The sequence below is a fragment of the Rhipicephalus microplus genome, chromosome 2 (assembly GCF_043290135.1).
Source record: "Rhipicephalus microplus isolate Deutch F79 chromosome 2, USDA_Rmic, whole genome shotgun sequence".
NCBI lineage: Eukaryota > Metazoa > Arthropoda > Arachnida > Ixodida > Ixodidae > Rhipicephalus > Rhipicephalus microplus.
This window is the reverse complement of record NC_134701.1, coordinates 256,165,884-256,192,272: the sequence shown is the minus strand read 5'-3', so window position 1 is coordinate 256,192,272 and position 26,389 is coordinate 256,165,884.

The window sequence follows — 26,389 nt, the reverse complement described above, 5'->3', positions numbered from 1 at the left end:
TGTCACAGGCTGAATCAAATGATCACCAGTGAGTTATCAGCCCATGATGAGAACGTCTTCATTCCTCTCTGCCTTTCTTTTTTAGGCTTGTGCCATACCTCACTTGCAACCTTTTTTTTATAATTAGCAACAACGTTTGTCAGCATCGCGCGTCCGCCCAACTGTCGATGGCATTTGCCGTGGTTTCAACAATTACATGCAAAGGGCTAGTTACGCGTTTTTACACTTGCGTATCTTCGGCGTCATCCTGCATTTATGTTATCCATGTCGCAAGAGAAAGACATCCTTTCATACAAAAATGATTGTATCACCATTAGTTCCACTCAATGTATTGCAAAAATAAATACATAAAGCAACAGGTTTACAAGTGCGTTAAAAAATGACGAGGAATGGGTCCAATGAGGGAACCACTTAATGATACGTCTGTTGTCAAGGCGTTGATCTAGGCTACTTGGTCAGATTGATAAGAAAATTGGAAACTTCAACAACACTAATTGACAACTACTTCAGCCTATTTTTGACTTGGCACCCGTCTTTAATATTAGGCGTTATTGAAGTTTCCAACGAGGCCTCGTATATCCTTCACTGTCCTGCACAGCTTTTCGTGACATGGAGTGTTGCTATTCTTGTTCTTGGTCAGTAAAAGAACCAATCTATAGTGGCACTGTCATAGCTCCACCAGTGCTGAATCCTAATAAGAAGTTAATAAAAAGTCTCAGCTTTGCCGTAAAGGTGAAGCAATAAACGCGATAGCAATAGATTCCGCATTTCTCATGCACAAATGACGCACGAAACGTGCTCACAGGTACAGGTGAACGCGAATAAACGTCTCAGTTGTTACTTCGCTATGCCTGAAAAGCGCACCCTTTTCGCAAACGATGGCTGTGCAACAATTGCAGTGACCTTTGTACGCCACGTAACCACAACAGAATCGTGTCAGAACAAGCCCAAAGCCAGCCAAAACGAATGATCATCCCCACTGGAAAATAAGGGCGCGCGAGACATTGTCCGCTACCCTCCTCTCCGCGGGCCAAACGCGTAAGAGATGAGAGTTGCCGTGCGCTCGTTGCGCCATCTTGCTGATAATGCTGAAAACGCAATAGTCCCCCTTCCCCCTCAAGATGTCCGCCAACAGCGGTATGTGATAGATATAAATAGCTTACTGTTTCAACGTTGAAGGAGGTACCTCTCGGTGGCTCAGTGGTTAACACCTCGCATTTGCGGCGCGGAGGTTACACGCTCAATTCCGTGCACCGCAGTCTTCCAGATTGTTTTCTTACTTGCTTTTTCATATATATAGATACGTATACATATACGGTGCTTGACATCGACGCCGACGCCGCCAGCAAAATCCAGCCGAAAGTCTCCAAATAATTGCTATCGCAATAAAAGGGCTGCCTCGGACTTCAGCCAATCAGTCGCCCATCATCTATCAGAATATGGCGTCACACCGCGGTCGATGCGCATGGCACCAAAACCGCTCGCGTAAGCACGCACGCACGCCCGCAAGCACACACACACGCACATATATATAGTGGAGTAGCGTGAACGCTCGTAAACAGTGGACGTTCGTACCATACCATCGGAGACCATCAGGCTAAAATTACACTAACACGAAGCCAAGATTTTTACTGTTTGGCTAAATGCTCTGCTGTGAAGGCAATCCCCTAGAACGCCCGTCAGCGCAGCACTTCGCAAAACAAACCTTACGCATGATAGTCCCGTTCTAAAAGCCCCTCCTTATTTGTCTCCTTTTTTTTATATAACATGAGGGTGTGACTGCCGTCATTTATTTATTACGCGCCCCCTGCACTATCTACACAAGAGTATGCGCTTGCGTGAGAAACGACATCTGCGAAAAAAAGTACGCAAAGCTTCACACACTGCCTGAAAATAACCAAGGCATAACTTGTTTGTCATGCAATATACTTCAATTAGGCACCCCATGTTTTAGTTATGCTATATCAAGTTACATGCTACACGCTTAGGAGACAAATGTAGAGCCCCCAATATCGAGCTAGAGTAGGCCATTAACCAGGGGTTCTTGACAAGAAGGGCGCATGTGCAAACATCCTTTAATACATAAGGCATGAGCCCTTGAATGCATGATACTCATCATTTTCTTGAATGTTTGTTTTTATAAACAGCTCGCGTCAGTCTAGAGCATTGTCAGAGAATGCGTAAATAAGAGTGAATCAATGGCTCGAAGTGTAAATGGAAATTTGTATAAATCAAATCTTCTTTCAAGTCTACTCATGTCGAGCTGGGCCACTGCCCTGCGTTAGTCCTTTTTCTGTGCCCCTCTTACGTTTCACAGCTTAGCCTTTCATGTTCCTGGTATGTTGCTGGAATGAGCAAAATATGACTGTTTACGTCAATATGTTTGAGTAACTGTGCACATAGTCTTTCAATAAGTATTCCTCTAGAATTTGTTATATCTCAAAACCTACTGGGTTCTCTTGCTGTAACATAATTCTAGATATTATCAGTGTCATAACCGAAGCACATCACACGAAAAAGACAGGATGCGTACTGAATTAAAACTAGTTTTACGGAACGCAGGCAGTGCCAAGAACAGCACAGGAGCGATAAAGAGAGGTGACAAAGAACTAAAGCTCCTTCTTTATTATTGTGTCCACTCATCATGCAAGGAAATACGTATCCTCGAAGGTGATTGGTTTTGTTCGCATGGGTAGAGAGAGAGAAAAAAAGTTATTGCCCCTGCACCATTATTCACTGGTGCTGTCAGTGTTCAACACGATAAGGTAAAGTTTAGCAGGCGAATTGTCTTCTTATGGTCACGTCCAGTTTTCTGGCCCTGCAATTGTGACAAATCCAAGCTATCTATAGGACAGCTTTACGTTTTGACGTAGAAATTCTTTCCCGTTGAAATCGGCATAGCCACTGACCCCATAGTCACATGTCAACACGAACAGCAGGCGGATAAAAAATGTCCTTTCCCTCTCACTGGATGTTGAGTGCCACTTTTCGCGCAACTACGAGTAGTGCTGTGTAAGACGCTCGTCTTTTCAGCGGGGCCGGGGTGCTACATCAGCGCAATGGAAGCCGCATCTCCTTCACCGCTGTCACCATGACAAATCACGGGTCTGCCACGTCGTCGCACCGCCACGCGTAATGTGCACACCTGATGGTATACTGAGTGGAGTCCGCTCCTTCCGGTTGACGACTGCCACGGCGAAGTGTGAACAAAAACCCCTAGTCATTCTTCAAGCAGGGATTGGATTGGATGAACTTTTATTTGGTCCTTCAAAACACAAATCACAGTGTTGCGGGCCGTTCCCACTTGGGTACTGAGATGCCGATGAGAGTGGAGTTGTATTGAATGCTTAAAATGCTCTACTGGCGGAATAGTTTGGTCATTATTGCGTATGACAGCACAGCGGGTTGAATGGATCACATGATACAAAATGACGTACAGAAGCTCTGAGTTTCAGCTGATGCTTAGCAGTGTTCGAGTGGAACAAAAAAATTCGTGCAGAAATATTCGATAGAAATAGCTCGGGTAACTGCCTTTCTTATAGTGAAATGTGGGCTGAGGGGAGTAGGTGAAGAGAAGGAGAAATAGTTGACTGTACGTATTTGTGTAAGCAAAACTACATAACAATATCAGTGTAATATTCTCTGACATGACACATATCTTCAACATAAACACAGGCCAACAAAAAAAATAGTCAGTAGCAGACCACCTGTTGCTTACATTCAATGCATTACTGATTAGGAGTCTAGAAAATGCTGCACATTTTCATGAAGTCTTACTCTAGAGAACTTATAGGTTCGAAGTTTTTAAAGCTTAGACGTCCTAAAATAGGGTAGCTATATGCACCTTAATTCATGGCACTGCCAAAAAATTAACATGTTGTGTGAAATGTGGGGCATTTTTCGAAGATTTTTGTATCTCTCAGTTTACACAGTCTAGTGAGTTGCAGAATGAGTTCTCATTTAAAAATATTACCATCGTGTATAGAATTGAGTTTCATGAATAAGCTCATCTCTAGGGTAACGTACATTACCAAACTTAACAAATATTACTTCCTCGCCTATTATATGTCACTAAAACTTTTGGTACGAGGTGACAGAGCGGCGGCGTTTCCGACGTGGCGAGTGTGGTCGGTTTTGTTTGTGATGAATATCGCACGATTCTCAAATCTCAAACTACATACTTCTCAAATGAATGAATATCTCAAACTATATACTTCTCTCATTTCTAAATAAAATGGGCATGCCGTAAACTGTGATCACCTGCATCATTTTCATTGGAATAGGGACCGTGAATTGAATAATGGAGAAGTCAATTAGAGACCTTTTGTTAATCGTCTGCACCAACTTCGCTTTAGCTGAGGCAACGTATACTTGCACGTCGACGTAGAGCTCGTGTGCGAAGGCGACAGGAGCCTCACTGTCATAGCACTTCTTTGCAAGAAAAAGTGCTTAAAGAAGTGTCTTCAAGTACAAAGTGCACCCGTTCTCGAGACTCATGGAGCTTCCCGCTTGCCCTGGATCTCCTCAGCGAAGAAAAGCTGGAGGACGCCAAAGTAGCGGGCGCAATCAAGTTTGGTCCGAAAAGGGGCATTTGGACACTGTCTTTGAAGTCTAAACGAAGAAAAACGGGGATGAAAAAAGAAACGCGCCTGTTGTTGAGCTTATGAAATCTACGTTTCTTCTCAAGTTTCAAGCGAGAAGAAGAAAACTGCTGCGGCTGAGCCCAATGTCAAAGTTACATAACACGCAAGAGCACAGACGTATTTGAAAGAGAAAGAACCAAAAGATACAAAGAAAAATAAAAAAAGCACAAGTGGATTGGAAGTAATCCTGCAGGCGGCAAAGGCTCGCCCGGTCACATTGGTCTTGTGCACGTGATCGAACTATCAACTCTCCTGATCCCTACTTCAGCTGAAAAGCATTCCCAAGTTCCGGCGGCTCTCTTTAATTTCGTTTTCTTTGCAGCAGCAAATCAGGGGGAGGTCAGTGCTGCAAGGCTGGAAAATAGTAGTATCGAATAAAATACAAAAGTGACTCGGAAACGACTGTCTAAAAGCTTCTATCTTTGTCATTATTGATGGCAACTGCTGAGATGAAGTTAAATAGGGAAAGGGCGGATGAAATGGAGAGAAAAATAGAGGAAGAGAATCGATCAATGTACGGAAAGTTGAGGAATAGAAAAGGAAAGAAGGTTATGATTGCTTGCAAGAAAAAGCAGAGAAACAACTGTCACTGAAAACTTCTCATGACAATGAGATGTGAACCACTGCAGATATACCGGAACGAGATGCTAAAGCATTTTACAATCAAGGGCAGCTTTGAAAATGTAGACGACACCATCGACACCGGATGTGTGAGTAGGTGCGACTATAAAATGCTCTACATTTAAAATAGAGCAAATTTCATTGTTTATTAGACGGATTGAACCTTCTTCGTTGTCGATAGGTCTTGGCTCAACCCCAGTGTGCTGCGTGTAACTGTAGCCAATCACCTTAGTCTAGGCTCTCTGGTGTTAGATAGCTTGTTCGATGTTCAGCGTTTCAAAACCGAAGTCAAAAGTATTAATTTTGAAGCCCTAAACTAAGCACGCGCACATAAGGGGCGAAAATTCCATTTTCTTTGTGCCAAAACAAAGCCTGGCTGACCGCAGAATAACGAAGTATTCAATTACATGCTCATTTTTCTTGCTTGTCACGTAATATACATATATATATATATATATATATATATATATATATATATATATATATATATATATATATATATATATATATATATATATATATATATATATATCGGCTCGCAATTCGCATTCATATCAAACCCGATCAACGTAAAAATGGAGCCGGGAAGAAGATACTGCACTGATACAGTTACCATAGTGTGCCTTATTTAGGGTGGCGAATAAGCGAAAGTACTGCATTGATACATTACAAAGGACCACTGTGAAGATGGACAGACAGAACATGGTGTTATGCTTAATGATGGATAGTTACATAACTCGATTTCCCGTACATGCACCACTGTTTGGCCTAACACATCTGTGCCGCTATACTTATGGGTGTACAAAATATTACGAGAAATTCGATACGTAATATTTATCAAGTTTGAGTGCATCGCCAGCACTTTTTTGTTGATCATATGCTCCTGTTGGTCTATGATCGCCGTAAGAACACGGGGGCATCGTGGAGCTATAGTCATTACCATGGTACAGTGATTGATCACCCGCATTCGCAAAAAAACGTCTTACGCTAACAATTATCGTAAGAGAATATTTCAGTCGATCACGATGCGAGACATGTCATTAGCGAAGCCAACAAGTGACAAAATGCAATCACAAAGGAGTCGTTCTGTGAATGTGTCTCTATAAATCCAGCAGATATGAAGAAAAAAAAAGATAACCAACAAGTGAGGTAAATTAAAAGAAATGAGTTTGTATGTTGCCGCCTACCAGCACAATTATTGATAATATTTAATGCTACATGAATGATTAACCCCCACGGGGTTCACTGGTTCTACGCATAAAGTGTGGACGCGCGCCAGATAGTAAGAATATCTTCACTAGTCGACCTATCTGGCGTTCCCCAGGCCTACCTAATACCCCGGGGCATATAGCCTCTACTTTCTGTACTTAAAAACGTGTTCTTGTTGTTTATTTTCTTTCGTTATTATGGGGCACGGAGACAATTATGTATAAAGAAGTGGGCTGATGGTCATTGGAAAGCTCGTTTATGGCTAATTTTCTAGAAAAAGTGCCAAATTGTTTTCGCAACCAGTTTTGATATCTGCGGGAAATTATTCTTGGTGTCGGCTTACGTAATAACGTTAAGAGTCAACTGGCAAAGTAACGGCCGGGGCAGTGACGTTGTCAACTGCTGCAACCTTGCTCAATGGCATGATAGAACGCAGAAGCTGTGATGCCACACTGGCAAACCTATCGAGGTCATCGCTTAACGCCGAGGAGTCTACGCCTTGGAAAGGAGCCAATTGACTTACGGCTCTGTGGGACACCGAAATAATGTTACTCGGAAGTTATTAATGCATGACGGTCGCCTCGTTAAAGCTACAGAGGTTGTCACTTTGCTGACCATCTTTCTCAGTGCATTATTCGTTATCTTATTTTGACAGAGAATTGATGCGGCGTAAAGAAGCTGAGCGCTGACACTCGAAAAGTTTGCTAGAAATTATCGACCAGGCAGAGTGATAAAAAGATCAAGAGGGAAAGAAATCTGAAATTAAATAAATGAGTGGCTATGCCCCACGAAGAGAAAAAAAAACGTGGATTTCAATTGATCCTCACTTGAACCTCACTTTTCAGGTAGGTTCAAATGGGTTTGATCCTCACTTCAACCGACGCCTTTTTATATTTATTTTATTTCCATCTTTTTCGCTTTTTCACTCCCTGCCCATGTTGATATTTTTCTCAAAAACAACGACACCATCGTACACCTCCGCCGACGCTGAAAATTGTTGAAACGAGCTCTTTAACGCGACATTGTTAAACTACGCCGTAATTGGTGTCAAGTACATGCGAAGCATAACGAGGGAGGAAAGGTGAGCGAGGCGTAAGATGGAACTGTCCATCTAATTATTGCGCAATAATAAATTCTGAGACATATACTGAAGACGCCACCGAGCTTCGACAAACTAAAGCCCAACGCAACAATAGTGTAAAACCAGGCTTTGGTCCTTTTACAATGAATGACTTGTTGCAACATCATCTTCACTATTTTGTCAATTGTGCACTATGTTTTCGACTCGGAAATGGTATTTTCTTCAATGTGAAGCACATTGAATTGCACCAACAAAATGCGAGTTGAACAATCTCCTAGCAACTTCGATCTTAATCGTTTTTAGGTACCGTTTCGTATTATTATTTTTTTTTCGTTGCAAAACTTTGTGATATGGAGTAGCCGAGGCAATGTGCACCTTAACCTCTCCACAGCAAAACAGTTAAAACAGAACAGAACAGAACAGAACAGATCTTAATGGTGTTTTTTCAATTTTAGATGTGTCATTTACCCTGGAACAATTGAAGGATTACTGTGCTTGCTTTTTTTCTCGTTCTGTTCTCTTCCAGTAGCTGTTACTCTCCTCCTCTGGCTCACTTTTCTTTCCCTCGAGAGGTTTAATTCGAAGTGAAGCAGAGATATCTAAAGAAGATGTTTTGGATGGCCGCACAGCAACTACTTGAAAAACGGTGTTGGTGGTCACCGACCTACCATTTTTCAAACTTGGCAGCGCTGTCTGTACGGTCCCCATACGCGCGCTGTGCTGAAGAAGGGATCATCGAGCTACCTTCTTTTTCTCTTTTCTCTATTGCTTCTGCCATTGCACTGCTTTTTCGGTCAGTTGATCTTTCAAGCTTTCACTGTGGAAACGCTGGCTACAGCAGACATCCCGATCCACCCTCAGTCTTTAATCCCCCACTTCTCTTTTCCCAGCCTTTTATGCATATCTACTTCTTTCTGTTTTCTGTGCGTCGCATCTTTCCAGGCTCAACAGATCTTGTGGCTGTCAACGCTTCGTCGTTTGCCTTTCTTTGTTCCTTCTGTATCACAGCATCGCCTTGTGTTCCGTGCTCTCCCCCCCCTCTCTCTCTCGACCCGTATTGTTTTTATTGTTGTTCAGCTTGCCGACGGGCCACATGGCACGATGTGCGAAGTTTAGCTGTTTATTAAAACTTTATTAGCGATATAGACAGACTACTGTTGTGAACAAGATAGACCCATATAAAATCGAAGTACCTATTGGGAGACGAGAAAACCTTGAATGATTTGGAAGACGAATAGTTAAGCTCGAATAACTTGTATCTGTCGCTGTACTGCCTCAGAAAATAGAGAAGCCCTATAAGAAAATTAAACGTGTATGTGATATAAACTGACGTGGTGAATGTACCGATGAAACAAGTAAGCGTAGATATACATTACGGCTGCTCTCCTGGTACGTTATATGGACTAATTTTACTTGTGAAAAACCCTTTGTGAGCACTCTGCGTTTTGGAGCAATTTCGTGCTTAGTTTTAAAACTTATTAAGGCGGAGAGTAAAATAAAAAGCAATAACTCATTAACGCCACCTACATGTTAACATCCAAATCTACGAGGTTAGTCTATAACCTAGCCAAATTCTCATCTATTAATTTCCATTTCTTTCTAGTTCTTAGAACCAGGATGTTCTGATGCGTGCCTCCATAACACCAAACCAGCGTTATCAACCTCTTGAAAATCTATTGATAGCAGTTAGCTCCGACAGCGCGTTTTTTGTAGTAATAAAAAGTTGGAAGACGCTTGAGCTTCGCTTTCGAGAGTAGAACTCGATCGCGTAATACATAAGATCGTGCTCGCTTGGGCTTTCCAATCGCTAGCCTGCCTTCATCTCTTGGTAAACACTTGAATGGTGCCGCAAAGAAAGCCAAACTTCTATGCTTTCCGACTTCTCTGCACCTTGCCAACGAAAGCTAACTAATGCTAACGCTTGCCAATTAACCCTCAAAATACACTGCCAAGTCTGTAGAGTCAGCTTCTGTGCTCCCTTGAAACAGTCCGTAAACAAGGTTATCCTTCTCTCTGTTAAAAATATTCAACCACATCCACGCGGCGCAACAAAACTTGGCCACAAGGCGGAAAGTTACTTCGCCTAAAAGCACGCTCCTGTGTTTTCGCTCATAAGCAATACTACCGGCATCGCAATTCTCGCGAAACGAGTTCTTTAAGGTTATCACGCTAAAAGACGAAAAAAAATTATGAGAGCAAAGCATACAAAGTGACAGAGACTGGAGAAAGAACCTGGTGCTGACGGCTGACGTCTTTGGAGCATCGCTTTTGATCCCATAAGTAAGGACATTAGTCGTCACATCCACAACAAAGAAAGAGGTTACGGTGCATGTGTGTGTGTTTTAGAGCGATGCGTGTTCGGGAGAGCACAAATGCATCCCCATTCCTTCTCTCGCCATTCTCTGGTCTATGGTGCCGAGAACCATCAGTGTTTTGAAAAATTGCACCTGAACATTTTTTTGAGAAGCCAAGAACACGTGTATCTAATGCTGACTCGACACCCACCTTTAAGTATTTTTTACACAGCACTTAAGAAGTACATTCTAAACAAAACATGAAAAAAAGTTGAGAAAAGAACAGGTGACAAAAGAACTTTCAACAAATCAAACAAAGCAATAAGACGAGGTATGGTAACAGAAAAACTAAATTTGGCCTGCCATAGAAAATGAACAAGCAATCCCATTCATGCCCTCGAATAGTGGAGTGCTAACAAGTGCGAGAAGCTGCGCACGGGGAACAATACGCGACAAGCTAGTATTTGCATTTTTTCTAGCAAAATTCATTAAAGTGCCGCGTACACAGATAAGTGCTTGCCAACGAACGTGTTGCGCATACGCCGACACTTTCTGTGTTTTCTTTTCTTTTTTATCCAATTGCTTCGGTGTTTTGTTTGAGCGCTCTCCAAAACTCTCCAGCTATGATCTGCCACCGGTTATTTTGGTAACCTCACTTGTGTTTGCTCTTTCTCGAACGCACCTCTTCTAAGATGCTTGTGCGTACTTGCGTACAACTCGTTCAAAGAACATGGTTCTTAACGTCGTCGAACGAGTGGTTCTTAATGTTGTCGCCCCAGTGTTCCCTGCATTCTCGTTCGTTGAATTTTTGTTCTTGAAGTTGCGGTAAATGTTTTAAGCGGCGCCACGCAGACCACTGGAGCATGAGTCCAAATATTACTAACGGATGTGGAGCGTGAGTGGAGAATATAAAACGTTGGGACGTGATAAAATGAAAGAATAACAACACGAACAACACTGAACAACAAAACACCTTATAAACATCACAGCTGTATACTGCCGCGCTTACCCGGCTGTGGATGTACCGGGAGAAAGTTAGTTCGCACTGACTTCGTTTAGGACTATAGGAATTGATGCGCACACCATATCTATGGATACGCTATGCGGCATTTCGCCTGGGTTGCTTCTTCTCGCAGTATACTCACTCAGATTGGCCATTGCTTTGACCTGTTCATTTGTAGCCAGGACGTGAGCAAGATAAGCCAAAATATTCGAGGCCTATGAAGGCAGCACAAAGGAAACAATGACGCTTTGGTGCTCTGCATGACAATAAAGTGGATAGTCTTTTAGCATCCTCCAACAGCGAATGTTATGTGTGATTGTGTGTCATGCTAGTTTTTGTTTTTTAGTCTTGTGAGCATTTCTGTTTAATATTCTATTTTGCCTTCAGCATTATGCGGCAAGATGCTACGTAGTTTGGCTTTAGGAGCAATGTATATATTGAGCTCCAAGGAATAATACGTCCACTCTAGGCGGTACTTTTTTTACTCCTCACAGTTGAACAGGAAAAATGGAATCTCCGTGTAAGCAGTTTAGGCTCACCAAGCCCAAAGTCGTTTGCGAAAGCTATGAGCTGGGCCGGTAAATGCCGGCTTCACTGGGCATTGTGCTCTCATGATCATTCCTATTTGCTAAATATTCCGCTGTTTCGCTTCTTCTCGGTTGGTAGTCGGCCTTATCTTTCCTTTTCAGCTTTCATTTTCACTTTCAGTCGTACTTCTTGTGACTAGTTTTAAAGTGTACAAGTCTACAATCTTTTGAACGCGCGATTTTTCACTTGCAAGCTCAAAAAAGAGAAAAAGAAAACGTAGCTCAAAGACCAATGCTTGAAAACCGAGTACGTCCATCAGCAGGCGTGACTAGCGGCAAAACGTTCAGTGGTGTATTGCACGGTGCCAGTGTGCCACGGATGCGCTTAGACTAAAATATGTATACAGTCAACGCTGCATAATTTATTATCATGTTACAATTCCCCAACTTGGCCACCGTGGTCCTTAAAGAAGCCAAGCTTCATGAATTAGGCTCTGCTTGCACGCATTTCTTTTTTATTTATTATTTATTGTACAGTATACAATAAGCCAAAATCTCTTGATAGGCTCATTTAACGTTATTGTGTAGTAATACGAACAAGAGTTGTCTTTAACTGCTATGTTCTGCCAGTGTTTTGATCGATATTGTTGTCCATCTTGGCGTTCAAGCCTAGTATTTTTTGCACCTCTGTTGGGCAGCAAAATTGGACGCCTCTTCTGTTTGACCTCCCTACCATACCTTTTCTTTGATCTCTCATATTGTTTGGGAATATTACAATAGTTGACGGTTGCTTAAACGTATTCTGCTAAGAACTCTTGACAATAAAGGAAGTTGGAGAAAGTTTCTATTGAAACTACATTGCAGCGTTACGCACAGGAAGTGTAGATGTGTGCGTGAGGTACCTGAATGTGAAATATCCGCCATGGTGGTCAAGTGATTAGCATTCTCGACCTCCAGTACGGCGTTTCTTATATTCATATTGTTGTTTTGGCACGTACAGCTTCATTTTTCACTGCACTGTACGTGATGATAAGAGCAGACAAAGCAGTCATACTAAAACAGCACAGATGTGGTCTAATCTATTGCACTAACAGCGTGACTTGGTGGCCCCGTCACAATTTGTCGCCAAAACCGGACCAGATTGCTGAGACAGTGAAGGGTGAAGGAGGGCACCGGCTGCTCATGTCGGATAAGTGGCGACTGCCGCCTCGCGGACACTTACACAAAGAGAAAAACATACAGGCCGTGTAGGACGAGGAGGCAGACGTAATGCGTCTTTCATTCTTCAAGTTCGATATTGCTTGGCTTGCACGCTTCTTGAGACAGCACTCCGGGACTGAAGAAGCAAGGTGTCATTCTTTGCTCTGCTTTACTTCTCTAAAGATAAAATTCCCCGTTGCTTCGTTCTGACTTGTTCTTCACACTTGTTCAGACACCGAGGAGCCTGTCAACTTTGTCATACGAGAACATCAAGAAAATACTGACTGCTTTGGCTCGATTCTCTCCTGTTTGAAGTTGAAGCAGTATTACTACTACCACTTACGCAAGATGAAAATCACACGAAAAAGAAATTTCGTAATGGAATAGTTACATTATCAATGCAAGCTTGTAATCCTCGAAGGTTCTCCTTTTTTTTTCCTAAACATTCTTGCTAAAGAACAGTGTCCGCTGTTATGTTATATTTGAGATGCACTACATGTGATATAATGCAGTCCTCCAATAATGCTTAAATGTTTAGAAGAAATGTTTATATATATATATATATATATAGATATATATATATATATATATATATATATATATATATATATATATATATATATATATATATATATATATATTGTGAAGAAGAAAACGCATCGTTCGCAAGCAACATCACCACCGCTTGGGTACTGGCTGCTGGGCTTCTCTCGCTCGGCTCGTGCTGATCATCGCCGGCATCTGCTTGACCGTTGCTCTGTCCCCATCGTGGTTTCATCGCAGGGCCAGCGTCGCAACAGTCACCAATAAACCCCTTTTTAATGCGCGTTGCGCGTTGTTGGTGGCCATGATGGGAGGTAGCGTTTGGTTGCGCAGCTCCAGGTTTAGGCGACGGCGAATGGCAGCACCCAGGTTCAGGTGACGGGGATTGTCAGCACCCTTTACCAATTGAAAAGGGGTTTATTGGCGACTGTTGCGACGGTTGCGCTACGATGAATCCACGATGGGGACAGAGCAACGGTCAAGCAGATGCCGGCGATGATCAGCACGAGCTGAGCGAGAGAAGCCCAGCACGCGGTGGCGATGTTGCTTGCCAACGATGCGTTTTCTTCTTCACAATTTATATATATATATATATATATATATATATATATATATATATATATATATATATATATATATATATATATATATAACTATATATATATATATATATATATATATATATATATATATATATATATATATATATATAACTATATATATATATATATATATATATATATATATATATATATATATGTGTGTGTGTGTGTGTGTGTGTGTGTGTGTGTGTGTGTGTGTGTGTGTGTGTGTGTGTGTGTGTGTGTGTGTGTGTGTGTGTGTGTGTATCTCTGAACGCATTCGCAAGGTTTTCATTTATCCTTTTCTTTTTAACCTACTTTTGCCCACATGCGGCAACTGTGTCAAATAGTATTACTTGTTGATGTAGGCGTCATCTAGTGCAGAGTTCTGCTGTCAACTTGATGACTGCTTTTGGGAACATGCATAATTCGTGTATTATTTTTTTCATTTTTTCGATTGCATATGCACTGTTCTTTCAAATTGTGAATGTCTATTTAGCACTACCGCTGTTACGCACAGCGCGAGTGGAACCTCGTCAGGAGGCAAACAACCTCCTTTAGCCCTGACCACGGGCAATGCAACAGTATTGTCCAAAAAAATGAAATAAAAAGCTTAGCAAATTTAGCAACAGATATGAATTTGCCTTTTCATTGCAATAGCAATTGTACGGACACTCTCGGTGGATTTTGTCGTTGCCGTGACTGTTTGCGTCAGGTCCTGTTTTGTATATAGATATATGTGTGCATAAAAAGGCACTCCAAAAATTATTCACAACACAAAAAAGTTCACAGCATATCCATAGAGTCAAGGATGATGAGTGGGGTGAAAAGCCCATTTGTTTGTGCGTCCATTTGCTCTTCTGTCCGTGCGTCTGTCTGTCCATCCATCCGCCCGTCCATCCGTATGGTCGCTCATCTATCTGTCTGTCTGTCTGTACATCCGTCCGTCCGCACGTCCATCCGTCTAATAATCCGTCCGTCACCTATACAAAACTATCAGCTGTACGAAAACTCACTAACACCATCTAGTATTATTATTACTTCTTGGGACATATATACACATTGCCCTCTATTGAGCAATTCACAAACTAGAGGTGAATACTTACTACTACTACTGCTACTACCACAACTACTAGAGAGGAGGGAACAACTCACAGCCTAAGGATCTCCAGCACTAAAATTCTGAAGCATCCGGCCGGGCATCCAAACCAAACTCTACAGTGCGCATCGTTAGACAACTGGACCGCGCGCCATGTACGTTGTGGCATAATAACCTTGAGCTATTCACACACGATCCACCACTGGCGGTACGCAGAACTCGCTGAAGCTTCAGTGTGTATTCTAGAGAGCAACTTCCCTCAATTTTCTCTCGATTTTGAATCTGCTCCTTGGACGGCACAAAAAAGTTGTCCCTTTCTGTAACCACTCGTGATGTGGAACAAGAAGATAACACCGGATACACTTGCTGCTAAATCATACAATATAAATATTGACGCTCATGCGACTAGTTTACAAAGACACTGCAAAAAAGCAAGGCACCGTCTGACGGTTATTTTTATGTTTCCCGCGATTATCTCGAAATAGAGTGCTGTTCATGTTGGAAACGAGGTTTCTGAAAAAAAAACGAAAAAAGTAAGAAAACTTAGAAGGAACCATCACCTTAACCATAACAAGAGAGATTGTCTTGACTGAGGGAAGTTTGAATTCTGTTGCGCACAGATGTGTTCTAAGCCCGGGGCGAATAGAATGTGCGATTAGCGCCACTTTCAGAAGCAGAAAAAAACTGAAACTTTATTCGCTTTCTCCTTGAATCAAAGTTAAACATAACGCTCTTGTTAAACGCGGCTGTCACCCTTCCACTACTTGAATAGCACCGTTTAAATCCTGTGAGAAACACTTTTGCCGGCTCCGAAGCCTTTTTCCACACAACGCTTCCCTGGAGATTCTCGCAAGGCGACGTTGCTAGTGCCATTTAGAAGAAGTATTGTAATTTAGTTACAAGAACGCAAGAGTGTGGAAAGAACCTAACTTACGAGAAGCCAGCGAAAAAACACTTCGTAAAATAGACTACTGTGTGCAAAGCCCTTTCGCCTAATTAACGAGACGCGCGTCCATAAAACAGGATGCGACGGCTCATGCTGAAAGATCCACCACCACCACAGGGGGGCGCTACGAAACGGTCCTTTCTAGTCCTTCGCGCTCTCACCAAGAGCTATCAAGCGAGCAAAAGAGGGTTACGGCACCGGGTCTCATCATGGGTCGGGCACGGAGTATTTAGAAGAGGCGCCCTGTGACGCACTAAACAGTAAGCACATATAGGAGGCAGCAGTTCGAGAGTGCAGTAAAGCGGGGCCTCTTTCTGCTTTTCCATCAGAGAAGGAGCGATACATAGCGCGGACTCGAGCTTATACCGTGTACACAGCCAGGCGTGCGTCGCATGGCTAGCTAACAGACAGGCATCCTCGTCGTGATCGCTATTTGCCTCCACGTCTCCTCCATCGGGAATATATACAACCCGGTGCGTCTGACAGCTCCAAATCACACTGAAATTCGGGAGCGTAACACGGCAACAACCGAGCCGGCACCATCCCTTTCCAGAGGCGACACCGTTCTACGAATTAATCACGTCCGGGGATTCGTAGCACGAGCCTCGATACTTGTTCTTGTGTCTCTTTTTTTCCTTGACAAAAGCTTCCTCCCATTTACTTTATTTTCTTATTCTATGTCTCACTTTTTTGTGAAACTCGTCCTACTTCTGTATTTCACGCCTAACATTTATTTTTTAAACGCTTTCTCTTTGTCTGTAGGGCAGTCGTCACATTAATTAATCTGCGACAATTATCTTTTTCTCACTTTCTTACATGCTCCAAGCTCACTTTTCACTCTATAGATTCACTTGCCATGCTGTTGCGTCGCACAGCGATGTTAACGAACTTCGCGTAGCAAAAAAAATGCACCACCAAATAGCTTTTGTGGACTCAGTAGCGGCAGTGCTTGGCGCTTTAGTGGAGCCACTGAGCGAGCAATTTAATGACTCCAATCGTTGTATGGAGAAGATGATCATCAGCCCTGATACAGTTTCTCTTTTGTTTATTTCGCTAACTTTGGTGTATACTGTTTTATTTGCTCGCAATAGCTGTGACGTGATAGTCTCCACTGCTGATCTACCACTCGTTCATCACCCTCAGAATTCTTTAAGGGCGTAGGTGATCGGAAGAATTTTCGGTCTTTGCATTACGGTGGATCTTCCAACTTTTTGAGCTGCGCATGGTTTTTTGAAGTTACATCATATGTTCACTAACCACCAGGACCCCCTTTCTCCCCTTCCCTCAGGCCGGCGGCCGACCCCACAAGCGGTTCGATCGCGCACTTTTTTTGCATTTTTTTTCTTGCATTTCACACCGCAGTTTTATTTCCCCGAAAATTTCACCTCTTGGTAGTGATAAAGTGCTTCAACTTGTGATCAACGCGCTACCAGAGCTAAGGCTAGGGGTATGGCTGTTCTAAAGTAAAATAAAGAAAATGAAATGTTCCGTTTTGTAAATTGTTACAATACTAATTTTTAATCTCTTGTTGTACTTGTAGGGCAATTTATTCAGACTAATATTCTAATGATGAATGTTTCAAAAAAAGTTTGAGGCCTAATGATAACAACGAATTGCTTGCAGCTGAAATCGCGGAATGACACCATGCCCATAAATCTTTACTGGTATGTCTTTCATATCTAACAACGCTGAACAACAAAACAGCACTGTACATTGTATCAGAGGACACCAAGAAACTGCATCTTGGCGTTCGGTTTGCACAGTGTGCCGGATGCAACGGATCTGGGTGTGCACGAATATTTACGAAAATCTCCAGACGTCATGAAATATCGCTGGTGATTCGTTTCCACTTGAAATGGTCTGAATACACCAACCACGAAGGAAAGTTTGTTTTGTTAAGTGTTTGACAAAATCCTCCTAAGGCCCTCACGATCAGCAAAAGGAGAGTCATTGAAGCTTGCGGAAAATTAAGAGCAGTTTATTATAGCAGCGCAGTTTTCGTCTTAATTTCATCATTTTCCTCGCGGAGGTTGTCCAACAATCTGGGCACCTGGCCGGAGTATTCAATATTCAACATCACTTTAATGAAACCCCGACAATAAACACGTACTAAAGAGAACCCTCTTACATCAATGTCATCGACAACCGCAAGACGTCGTCGCCAGATGCGCCATTCGAGGGCCCCTCTCGGCGTGATTGCGTCTGTGTGAATTTTTTTCATATTGCCTCCCTTACTCTGACATAATGCTAAGGGCAGCATTACAGCGAGAAACCAGTTTATTTTAATGCAATAAAATAAGCCGAGCTTAGAACCACAGCACATTGAAGCCCGGCAGGCCGTGGCCGCATCGATAGAAGGCTTATTACGCATGCTTCGCTGTTGGTGGAGGTATGCATATCAGCCTAAGTTTGCGGCGAATGCAGCGAAGGAACTGTGGTAGTAAGCCCCTGGAAGTGCATTCTGACAGAATGACCTCTGTTTTCTTGCTCCGCTAATCTGCTTATTTTTTGCAGTATCATTTTTTAATCTAAACAATCTAAACAAAAAACACTTGATTTTAATATTCTCCTCCCAACGTTTATCACGTTCTCTTTGAACCATTTGGGTAGACCCACTTTTGCGAATCCTTTATTCACTGGGCCAAGCCATATTTGCCACCACATCACCAACGCCATTTTGCGCAGGAGTGATGAAACTACTAGAGGCGCTTAAAAAATATTGAGTTCGACTAACGCGGCGATCATTCCAAAGGTGTATCCTTTGTTTTCACTCACCTGTTTCTTTGTATCTGCTTGAAAAAGGTGCTCTTTTATTATATACGTTTTCTAATTAATACTTTTTCATGTCATCATAAGGAACTGTGCTATTCCGTGTGCGGCAAAATGTAAACGGTAAGAAATTATCCTCGAAGTAAGAGTAAAGAAAAGCTTGAATACAAGAGACAGACACGCACACAGTCCCTCGACAAAAATATTTCCCTTTCGTTCACTAAGAGCGAGTGCCTCCTCCTCGGCAGACTTAGTGAATAGTATGCGAGGATTTATTGGTCTGCAGCCGCCTCGTAAAGCGATTACGTACCATGTGACTTCCTCTGACTAGAATTAACAACCTTGTCTATCAGTGACAGTGGCTATCATTACCAGAGATAACAATTACGTAAATACCCAACAAAGTGTGTGTGTTTGTGCCTTCCACCGTATCTCAATTGGTAGAGCAACGGGCCAGTAATCACAACGTTATCGCTTCTGTTCCAACGTATAGACAGGGTGATTTTTCATTCAATTTAAATCATTTTATATAATGTATTTCTTACAACACTACAGATAGAAAGAAGTATTGTCATTCTAGAAAAAACAAAATAGGCGTCTGGATAAAAAGATCACGTTCTTTCGGGCAGATGGGCAGAGTGACAGACGCATGGATGAATGGAAGTAAAAAGGACAATCGAAAGATCTACTGAAATTTAAAGATAGTGTAAGAAACAGCCGTAGTTCAATGTAAAATATTTACTAACAAGGTAACAAAGCAAACACATATTTGTACATCATGAAGGCAAATTAGGAATGTCATTACATTTCTATTTACAGCCATCTTACAGAAGAATAATAACTTATACAATAGAACAAGGAGCAGGTCATCCTAACGTAGTGACCAGTATTCTTGAACAACTACATCGAAAAGTATTCTCTGCCAACCAGCTTTTCACCGCACATATATTTTCTTTTCATGGCCTTCTTTTCGGTTTTCAGTCACCTATTTGGTGGATACATGAGAACAGAAACCCATTCGGACCAGAAGGTACGTCTTGAGGTCCACCTATTTTCGTTTGAAAAATCGACATTTATAACAAACAAGTAGGCAGTCAATGCCTGGCGTAAAACTAGTCCCATCGCCCTATGCCGATATAGGACGGATATCAAAATATTCCCAGCATCCGGAGCTATACCGTTTCATCGGCGAGGAATGTAATCTACGCGGAAGCGTTCAGTCGTGGCAGACATCAAAAGGGCGTTCCCGCGTGTCTGCAAAATTTGCATGCTCGGCGCATTGATGTATGCATATACAATCGCAGACATGCGAGTTGTCCTCCTCTTTTTTTTTTTTCTATGGTACAGAACAGAGAGTATCTTCCGATTGCTGCTGAAACAGTAAAACGACCAATTTGCCTTCCCAGTGTGTGTTTGGTGATGCGGACTATGTAAGCTTTCTGGTTTGTTCTTTTATGAGTAGTTTGAATTATTTCATTTGGATAAGCCACTTAAAAAATTAGGGCTGTGTTTTAACAAGTTTACAGTGTTTTCAAACAGTACAGCTAAGTAGTTCAGGGAAATGCCGACTAATAATATGAAGTAAGTCACTTGGCTTAGTAAAATCTTGCACAACCATATTCGCTTGACCGAGGACTAATGCGTGCGGATTAAATTAAAAAGACGGCAAAGAAGAACGACTGTATGATGAGACGTTGCAACGTGAATGTATGATTGAAATACGCATAGTGCACCCTAATATAACTACTACTGGAATATCAGGTCCTTCACTGTTTCTTGTAGCTACTATCGTCTTCCGCTTTATTTATTTATTTATTTATTTATTTATTTATTTATTTATTTATCTGTTTATTTATTTATCTATTTATTTATTACCAAACCAACGACCGTTCACCCATGCTCTTTTCACAAATATACTGCACCATCGTTTTGCGCAGTACTACATTAGAGGGACAATTATGGGCTGTCCAATGGTCCCGCGAAGCGGCTGAAAGGCTTGTTCTTTCAGTCCCAACGTGTCAGCGGCCCGCTTTGGGCTAGGACACTAGCACGACCTATTGGATCTTAGTAAAATTCTTTCATTCATACCACTAAAGGGAACCATGTGGGGATACGGATACATAAACAGGAGAGAACAAAAGAAACGGAGGAAGCGCTCTGCCGCCACCTCCACCCCACCTCCTTACGCTCACGTGAGGAGAGGGAGGGAGAGTTGGTGCATGCGCAGTGGTAGACTGGACGATTGCCGAGGGATGGGCACGGCCACGAGCATAAGCTGCTTTGCATCTAAAAAAGCAACGAGAATTTCGTGAGAGAAGGGGTAGCAACTAATGCATAAATCTATAAGGGGGAAGGAAAACGAAAAATTAGGGTATTTTCGTTAAAACAGATAATGGATTTGAGCCCTAGTTTCAGAATCACACAGATGAAATAATGAGAAATCCCCGTATTCCACCCTTATAGGTTCATACAGGCCCTCATGAGCCCCATGGCAGGCCGTTTTTCACGGATATCTCCACCTCTTCGTCAATCTTGCTCGATAGTCCTTCTGTTGCCCTTTCTGCAGGCCTGCACTATTCCCTCTGTTATATGAAGTGAAGGCAAACATTGAACGACCGGTTTTATTGGCACTCTTCTCGTACTGGTTTTCTTCACTGCAGTGTGGCATAAGTAGATGCTTTTGCAGGAATTTCCATTCTCGGATCTTTCTCGCTCTTCTCTCGTTCTCCCCATTGCCGAAATGCACGAGATGAAAACGTGTTCTTGCAGAAGGAGGAAAAAAATGTACCCATGAAACGGCAGGAATGCCACTGTTTTGACCAAAGTAGAGTTCCTGAACTGTAATATTGTGGCCTCGAGAAGAACAAACAAAAAGAGCTAGTGAGATACAAATGCGTAATGCAGAACGCATTCCTGTCCCACCCCAGGGCTATTCACTCTCAGATTCCTTTAAGGCTATCAAACGCATTTGAATATGTCGACCTTCTATGATTCAGAAAGGTTTTCTTCGACGTGATTGCAGCGGTGATCTAGTTTAGGAGAACCGCGAAAAAGTGATGGCGGCGAAAGTGGCTCTTTTGTTGTTTCTGGCTTTCGTATTGCTTCCTGAAATGCACTTTCTGAGACGGAAGCGCAAAGTGAATGGAGTAATAGCAGTGAACACGCTCATCACACTGATGTGTTTATCTATATTGCTATGATGATAAAAACTGAACTGTTATCGCTTTCCTTTCATCGGGTTCGTTCCATTCTTCTGCCCTTCTTTGTTTTTTTTTTGCTCTTCTAATGTCTTGTTTTGCTTCTTTCTTTTTCTATTTTTGGCGAAGCTGTGATTGGACCAATGCATTGTACCATTGCTTGAAACTATCACTATTGCCACCTCTACTTTCATGTCACTACTTTTGAGAAAAAATAGGGACTCAGTGCGTCTTTGGTAAGCAGAAATCGCTTAAAACTTCCTCGTTCTTTATCAATCTGATAACATATTTTTGATAAAATTCTTGATGAAATGATAAAATATTGTGCGTTATTTATGAAAACTCGGCTCACAATTGTGTCGTGATGAGTTTTGATGACTTCGTGCTATTTTATGAAAAGAAATAGTGGCGCACCTTCACATTAAGTATAACGTAAACGTAGAAATAGCCCAAGATTTCGTTGTTGTTAGCCCCAGTATAGTAAAATAAATGTCCCCTTAGTGTACGTCAGCTTTACAAGTGTGGTACTGAGTCTTCAATATTACTAATAACATGACCGTGGTGGTCTAGTAGCTGAGGTGGCCGGCTGCTGACCCGCGTGTCGTGGGATCAAATCCCACCTGCCGCGGCTTTATTTTCGATGGAAGCGAAAATGCTGTAGGCCCGTCTGCTCAGATTTGGGTACACGTTAAAGAATCCCAGGTGGTTCCGGAATTCTGGAGCCCTCCACTACGGCATCTCTCATGATCATATGGTGATTTTGGGACGTTAAACCCCACATATAAATTAATTCGATAGTACTAATAAAACTTACAGTAGTCTTACGCTGATTTCGTGCTGGGAGTACTGGCTCTAGTAGTTGGTTACATGTACTGCGAGCAAAATAGTACATGCGAACAGAAACAGGCAAGAAGTGAACAATTATACGAAATACAAGGTCTTAGTGATGCGTGTGACGTTTTGTGCTCGCCGGCCCTTGTTTTCTTTTTTTTCCTCCAATAGGCGGCTGCTTTGAGTGTAAATGATGTATTATTAACATTGTCTGGTGTGTTGATACCATGATTTTTATATCATTGTTTTGTGTTTTGCTTTGCTATACATCTACAACGTTTACGCTACGCGACAAAGACTTATATGTCCTCGCTTTCCTGAGGTAAATCGTAAGCATGATGCGTACACTCCTCCACAGAATGGTGACCCAGTGATCTTGAGATTCACTGCAAGTACTCGGTACTCTATAGGATGGGTTCACAAGCTGGGTTTCGCTGAACTAAAAATTCTACCCTCTTTTCTTCTTCTGCTTTGCTTCCTCCCCCGTGTGAGATATCTTATCGTGAGAAACCTGGTTAACCTCCCTGGTTAACCTTCTTCTATTTTAATATTTGGATTGAAGTCATACATGTTGGGAATGTCATACATCACAAAGTGCTCATTTTACGGTTAGAGTCACTGCCACGCCACCCCGGAAGACTGTATCACGGCCGGGCCAACGGTGTGGCACGCGCACACTCTTTTGCGCGCATGCCGCTTCTCTAGCCCGGCCATGACTGAATATTGTTCACTGTGTCGCTGCCTATAGGTTGGTAGAAAAGTAACGTGTAAATTGCTCTAAAGCGAACATCTGTGTAGCTGATTTTTGCTTCCTGTCAGGTAGTAGCCGTACACATTATCTGTGGTTCGGTACATGGAACCAGCGGCGTTTTTAGGCTGAGCCACTCAAAAGCAATAAACGTTTCACATGACTTAACATACGCCTGTTTACAAAAGATCTTTACCACCACTCGTCAACATAACTGAATCAAGAACAGGAACATTGTTCTATTTTTAGGCGTGGTAAATGCCGAAGAAACGTATGCCGCTATTTTGTAAAGTTCAAAAATAAGTTCAAAATCTTATTATGTGCTACCACCCAAACTCCAGCATTTTCGATTGAAAAGTGCGTTATGTTTTGAGTGAGAGCTTTTAAACGTGTTCGCTGGCGCAACAGTTGCATTGAAACACAGAAAAACCTGGTCTGGCTGATACGGTCCAAGCATGCGACCCGTTCTTAACGAGCGCAGAAATGTTCTTTATGAATATTTAAAACTTTTTTCTCCCGTATTGGATGCGTACTGCCTGATTTTTCGATCACTGTACGTGGTTTTTTAATCTGTTTTGTTATGCTATTATTCGTTTCTTTTTTTTCATGCACGTGCAACTTTTCATCTTTGTAACCTCACTCCTTTTCAACGCTTCTTTTGTCTTCTGCTTACACATTATTTTTTTTAGATCAGTGCATTCACCTTAACATATTAAGTCGTGTAAGATATACATTTTAAACTTTTCACCTTTTTTTACACTTGTCAGGGTGCGTGTTTTTTTTTTTTGGTTGCGGTGATCATTTGGGCCATTTTTATTCTCGAGGCTAACCAGTGATGCGCGAACGGCTCAGTTTGATGCTGCAAATTACAGCCGATGGCTTTTTGATGGAGTGCCTGTACACCTCCAACAGCACTCAACGCGAGCGGACAGGCCACCTTGGTTCGATAAAACAGCGCAGTGGTTGGGATTCCAAAACAAGCAAGTTATTTTAATACGCGGTTGTTGATAGAAAAAAAAAACAATGTATAATCGCTCTGTTTGAGGGATTTCCCAAGCTATAAGGACATCTAACCACACAAGCCAGATTCTCTAAACGAAACATGTTTTATTATCAATGGCTTAGCAAGCTCTATTGATGAACGGTGATGATTATGGTGTGCGCACGCCATGACAACACGCAGGACTTGTACTCTAAAAGATAAGCACTTTACGACCTGAAGGTATACGTAGTTTCGTTGAAGGCTATTGTACTGACCCAAAATCCTTACGCAGCTTTAATTCACACATTTCCATCCACAGAGAGTGGTTAGTTAAATTGTAGAAAACTAGAAGTAGTGTATTCATTTATGTTTGTGGCGGACATACGGTATGTGTGCTTTCGTACTATGGGTGTATTGCGATCTTGGTATACACCAAAGTAGCAAGCTTGACCTATCTGTTATTTTCATAATGCGGGTGAAAGGCCAGGAAGAAGCGGTCACGTCATGCATGTTGGCGCGAAATGTATCTAGGCTTGGGAACATGGGTAAAAGCAAGCAAACGTGTCGCGCTTTACGCCTGCGAGTACCTCTTCTTGCAACAGTGTTCCTTTCTTATGCCAATTGCGTCGAGAGTAATGGGCCACACGCTTTAAAGTGCTAATTAAAGAGAGGTGCGACCCCACTCAAAGTCATATAGTGTATAAGGATTGGATAGGTACAGGCCCTCCAAAACCATCTGTCTTCCCTTTCATGAATTGGTGGCATCGGTTATTCGCTGCGACATGATTGGGAAGGCAAACCGTCACGGATGTCACTTACGAAGATGACCAGGTGAAATATAAATGTTCTCATTAAGTCCAGTCATTTGTAGCAGTCCAGATAAATGAAAATTTTTTCGCGCCCCGCTGCGCGTTGAGTCGTGCACCTCAGGACTTAAAATTTAGTTTCGCATCCATCCACCCATCTCGGCCATTAACTTCCCTCTACCTTAGAGGCTCGCTCAGAACTCGATTGAATGTTGAGTGAGAGCAGCCTCCACCATCTACTAGACTCCACAGCACCCCACACCGAATAACTTTATACTGGTTGTAAGGTCAGTAAATGTTATCTTTTAATGCTTGGTGAGAACTCTGGCACTTTTCTCGAGCTTGACAAGTTAATGTTGAAATACCAGAACGTCTGGTACTCATATTATAGGACGAATTGAAATATGATTAGATTGGAGAAGAAAAGCCTAATATGTCATGCCTAATATGACATTCAACATATTCCTCTTTATATATGCAAATCTGTTCTTATCTATCTAATGTTAATTCATTTAATACTTTTTTGACGTTGGTGCTGGCGAATGGCGTTGTGTTCCGCATATCATCTCACTTTGTAACAAAATATGTTGTGTTTTATTATTTCAATTCCTTATTGTCCCATGTTTTGTGTACTCAGCAACGAAAAGTAGTGGGTGCTGCCGTATAAGCGTAAACTTTGTTTATTAAAAACTTAAAATAATAAAAGTGAAGCAGAAAAGCGACGAGACGCACTATGCAAATTTCGGTTGTTCTGCGTAGGCTATAAGTGGGCTGCCTAACACAAGCCGTAGAGATTTGCCAATATTGGAGAGTTCTAAACGACCGAAAATTAAGGGCCTATTGACCACCTCCTTCTTTAGCTTACTCTTTCTTCATGCACTCGTGCCATAAGCGTCACACAATGCTGCAGGAAAGGCCACGCCTCAGGTATTGATTTTTAATGACGGCTTGGATCGGCTGCCACGCCCACCATAAAACTTTTTTGCCCTAAAAACATCTTTTTCGGAACGCAAACAAAAAATACGATAAAGTAAACATCATTCTGTTTATAAAATCCAGATTTGCCTAGACAGGAGCAGGAATTTCACTAGGACAAAGAAAGAAAATGAACGCTCCGAAGAGGCGTTCGCGATTCATATTTAGAAGTCTATAAAAGTTTCGACAAGTGTGCATGCACGAGTGCTCGCGTAATTCTTATTTTTTTAACAACTTATATGGTGGATAAACTTGAAAAAAAGAATAACAATTCTTCGGGAATTATCGAGTAGGGCATTTATCTTGAATCAGGTCAACGCAAAAAAAAAGAACA